Genomic DNA, 5,054 nt, shown 5'->3' with positions numbered 1-5,054 from the left:
GGTGTAAATTTTTTCCCAACTTATAGGTAAAAATTCCAATCAAAGGACGACCCCCCTTTAGGACTGGGATTCCTCTTAGTTGGATCTAATGATGATGAGTTTTCCCTTTGAATTGATCTTAATGGGCCTTTGAGTCTCTTCTGGGTCTACTTCATTAGGAGGTGAAAATGTCCTTACCGAATGATACTCTATAAGCACAAGAAAAAGATCAAAGGGCACGCTTTGCCGGCATAAACCCTCAGACAGTCAAGTCAGTCACCAGATTTTTTCGATATGTAAATTTAGAGAGAGAAACATTAGAGAAAGAAAGTCAGTGTTTCCCCTTTTAAGTCTGTTTTTCTTATCTTTTAGTGAGAATAGAAGACATATTTATAAGCGAAGTTGATTTGACTTGAGTCCTAATTATTTTGATGACAAGTGTCATTGTTCTTGTGATGTTTGGTGACAATTGTTTGCTTGTGCCCATGTTGATTGACACATAGATATGCAAACTTATCCATAGATTAAAGAATTAAGCGTTTTTTACCTTAGGTTGTTTTTACTAAGACTCTGGGATGATGGTGTGTAATGAGTTGTGAGTTCGTGTTCAATACAAGCTTCTTCGCAGAACTTATCAAAAGTTTCATTTGTGTATTCTTTCCCATTATTAGACCTTATCTTTTGCATCATACAACCACTTTGATTCTCCACTAAAGCTTTATATTTCCAGCAAAATTTGGTATAATTATCAATAAATACAACGTAATATTTACTACCATTTAAAGATAATGTTTTCTGAGGTCCTCCAACATCTGTGTGTACAAGTTGCAGCTTGTGTATTGATTTCCATGTTGTTTGAGGGAAAGATTTTTTAGTTTGCTTTCCATATTGACAAGCCACACAATTTGCTAGCTTGTCCTCCAGCAAAGGAACACCTTTCACCAAATTATGTTTCTGCATATATAGAAGTCCATCACGGTAGAAATGCCTGAGCCTTCTATGCCACAATTCTGCATTAGTTACAATGCTGGAAAATGCTATTTGCTCCTTCTCCTCCAATCGATTTAAAGCAAAGCTTTTTGCTTTCATCTTCAACTTGAATACATCTCTACCTTCCACGTATTTGATCAAGCACCATTTGTCTTCAAATATAACTTTGAAGCCTTTTTCAATCAGCTGGTCAACACTAAGCAAGTTTTGGTCAATATTAGGCACATATAGAACATCGGTAATAACTTCAAACATGTTAAGCTTTTTAAAGCCACTGTTCCTTTCCCTTTGGCTGAAATAAATTCACCATTTCCAGTTTTTACTTTGGAAATGATTGTTTTATCAAGTTCTTTGAAGAGCTCTTGCTCATTAGTCATGTGGTTTGTGCAGCCACTGTCAATCAACCAGGAATCGTTAGAGCTGTTGCTTGTCACGAAGCATGTTGGGACAAAAAGTTGCTCTTTTTCATGTTGCTTACCACATTTTCTGCACTTGACACAGGCCTCCACCAACACTTCCTTTGTGAATGGTTTGTCTTTTTGCAGTGTGGGCATGCTGGATAGGTCTCATCCTTGTTCCTGTTGTTGTTGTTGCCAGCCTTTTTCTTTCTTTTTGTTGTTCGTGTCTTTACCTGCTCTTGAACTTTCTGCCTTGCTTGAAGAGCTCCCTCCATCGTTTCTTCTTTTCTCATCATTCTCTTTTGCTTTGGTGCTTGTAATGCATTTACCAATTCAGCCAAGGATATTCTTGACAAATCCTTAGATTCTTCTAGTGAAGAAATTTTAGACTTATATATTTCAGGCACAGTAACAAGAATTGTTTGCACAATTCGTTCATCAGAGAAGTCCTTACCAAGCAACCTCACCTCATTTACTATACTCTACAGCTTGTCAGAGTAGTCTTTGATGGTTTCTGTTTCCTTCATTTTCAGCATTTCAAACTCCCTAATCAAGTTGAGTGCCTGCATATTTTTAGTTCTTTCATTGCCCTGGTATTCCTTATTGAGGTAGTCCCATATACTCTTCGTTGACTCCAAATTCATAATTCTTGTAAAGATAGTGCTTGAAACAACAGTGAATAGTCAAGCTTTAGCTTTTGATTTCTTTGTCTTCCTCTCTTTGTGGGTCTTAAGTTGAGCCATTGTAGGATTTGCCGGCAATGGTGGCACATCATAATCTTCCTCTATAGCTTCCCAAAGATCTAATGCTTCCAGATAGACTGTCATTTTAACAGACCAGACTTGATATTTATCACCATAAAAAATTGGTGGTGTAATATGGGAGAAATCAGTTCAAGGTAATTATATTTGTGGTTTTTTGGTTATTGTGTTTTTGCTTTATGTTTAGACTCACACAACTCACAGGTCCTTCAAGAAAAAAAATGCTTTGACACCAATATGTAGATTTATTGCAGAGAACAAGGCAAAATATTTATAACAATAAAAGAAAAATATTTGAAAGTAACTAAAGGAAGAGAGATTTTAGTGGAATACAACTATTATTCACTCCAACACTTTTTTATACAGAGCTGGAAAATATAACAGAAAACAAAATATCTTTCTAATATCAAGTCACATCTAACCAAATATTCCTAAAGACTTGGTATGTTGACCAATTATTGAGCAAATCTGTTACTGAAGCAACTAAGACACGTTTCCAACAAACTTGTTTGTATTATCATACTATCATACTATATTTTTAAGGTCCTTGAACAGAGTTGTATGCAGACACAAATATCTTTCTATGTTCACGCTCCAGTTTTGTTTGAGGCACTAAAGTTGGGAATTTATTTCATTACCAAACAATATTTATTGAGGACTGAGGAGTTTGTTTCTTGCCCTATTTCCACATTCCTGAGATGGACCAGAGGCTGAACAATATTTTTTTTTTATAGAACAGAGGCTGAACAATCTGTTGCAAAGGGTTGATTATGAAATCCTCGCTGTCACTGTTGTCGCCTTGTCGGATGTGTCGCAATTTAAAACAGCAATACTGTCACTGAAATTACAAGTTTTACTGCTGGTCATATATGCATATGCAAAAAGTTCGAGATAAGCATGACAAATTTTCTCCATTGCCAACTTTTGTATTCTGAACAACATTCTTATTTTTCTTGAATTTCAATGAGTCTTTAATTGCTAAATTATTTTCCTTAACTGAACCCTTTGTTTGGAGTAAATTAGAATTCGAAGGAAAACCAGGAGAAACATGGGAATTATCAGATTCCTTCATTGCTACTAGACTCAGCGGTAGCTTTTCAGAAGCAGAAGCATCACCAACTTCCTTCTCTTCTTTCAAAATCGGCATCGATCTTTTTACTCTCTTCAGAGTTAAACCAAGAGCAACAGAGACATTTGCACATCTCTCTTTTGCTTTGAACTCTCTACTGAGCTTTCCTTACTTGTCAGAGATATGCTACGACGAATTAAGGCACTGTTTGGCTCCTTCGTTCTATCCAATTTCCTTGGTGTTAGATTAATCCAAACGAAGTTCTTTTTTTTTTATCTGTTTGATCTCTTTGATGTTAGCTTAGACCATGGGAGACTAAAACTTTCCTCATATTGCATCTGCTCTCTCCGGCTTCCCATCAAAGGCAGCGTATCTTCATTCTTTTGCTCCTCTTGATCTGCTTGGTTTAATTCCATTACATGTGAGAATTCATTTCTGTGGCAAAGCCCCATCAGAGTCACTGCAGGCGCGATAATGATTGGTTCCACCACTTTAAGTATCGGATGGTAACATCAACCATAAAGAGTTGAGATGAAACGTACAAATTAGCATAAAAACTGTATGTCATATCTTAAATAGAGTGCCTAATAAGAAAACAAAGGTGACCCCATATGAATTATGGAAAAAGAGAAAGCCTGATCTTTCTTATCTAAGAGTTTGGGGTTGTCGAGCCATTGTAAGACTACCAAAACCTAAGATAAAGAAATTAGGAGAAAGGGGCATTGAATGCATATTTTTTGGGATATGCTGAGTATAGTAAAGCTTATAGGTTTCTTGTAACAGAACCTAATAGCTTTGTTGAGATCAATACTATAGGGGAATCTAGAGATGCAATATTCTATGAAAATAGATTTTTCACTATACCAAAAAGTATTGATTCTCAAGAGAATGATAAACAAATAGAAATTGGTCAAAAGCGTGATGCTAATAATGAGCAAAATCATTTGAGAAGAAGTAAAAGAATAAGGACTATAAAATCTTTTGGACCAGATTTTATAGTCTATTTAGTTGAGGGGACAAGAGACTCACAATCAAAACAGACTATGATCACATCTACTATAGAGTCTGATCCCCTCACCTATGAAGAGGCAATGAAGTCTCAAGATGCTGCTTTTTGGAAAGAGGCCATTAATGATGAAATGGACTCTATTGTGGGTAATAAGACTTGGAAATTAGTTGATTTACCACCTGGCTCTAATCCTATAGGTTGTAAATAGATTTTCAAAAGAAGAAGAAAGTTGATGAAACAATTGAAAGATTTAAAGTAAGACTAGTAGCAAAAGGCTTTACACAAAAAGAAGGCCTTGATTATTTTGATACTTATGCACATGTTGCAAGAATTGCTACTATTAGAGTCTTGATTGCTTTGGCTTCAATTTATCAATTTGAAATTCATCAAATGGATGTAAAAACAACTTTCTTAAATGGAGAATTAGATGAGGAAATTTACATGAAACAACCAGAAGGGTTTGTTATGTCAAGACAAGAACATAAAGTTTGTAAACTAGTCAAGTCTTTATATGGTCTTAAACAAGCTCCAAAGCAGTGGCACGAAAAGTTTGACAAAGTGATTGTCTCAAATGGATTTAATATTCATGAATCTGGTAAATGTGTCTATAGCAGATTCAATGGAAATAAATGTGTGATTATTTGTTTATATGTAGATGACATGCTAATTTTTGGTACTGATAGTGAGAGCATTGAACTCACTAAATTATTATTGTCATCTAATTTTGATATGAAAGACATGGGACTTGCTGATGTGATTTTGGGGATTAAAATTATAAAAAATGAGAATGACCTAGTATTGACCCAATCACATTATATTGAGAAAATTTTAAAGAAATTTAATTATTA

This window comes from Citrus clementina, unplaced genomic scaffold (genome assembly GCF_000493195.1).
Source record: "Citrus clementina cultivar Clemenules unplaced genomic scaffold, Citrus_clementina_v1.0 scaffold_1, whole genome shotgun sequence".
NCBI lineage: Eukaryota > Viridiplantae > Streptophyta > Magnoliopsida > Sapindales > Rutaceae > Citrus > Citrus x clementina.
This window is presented reverse-complemented; position numbering follows the sequence as displayed.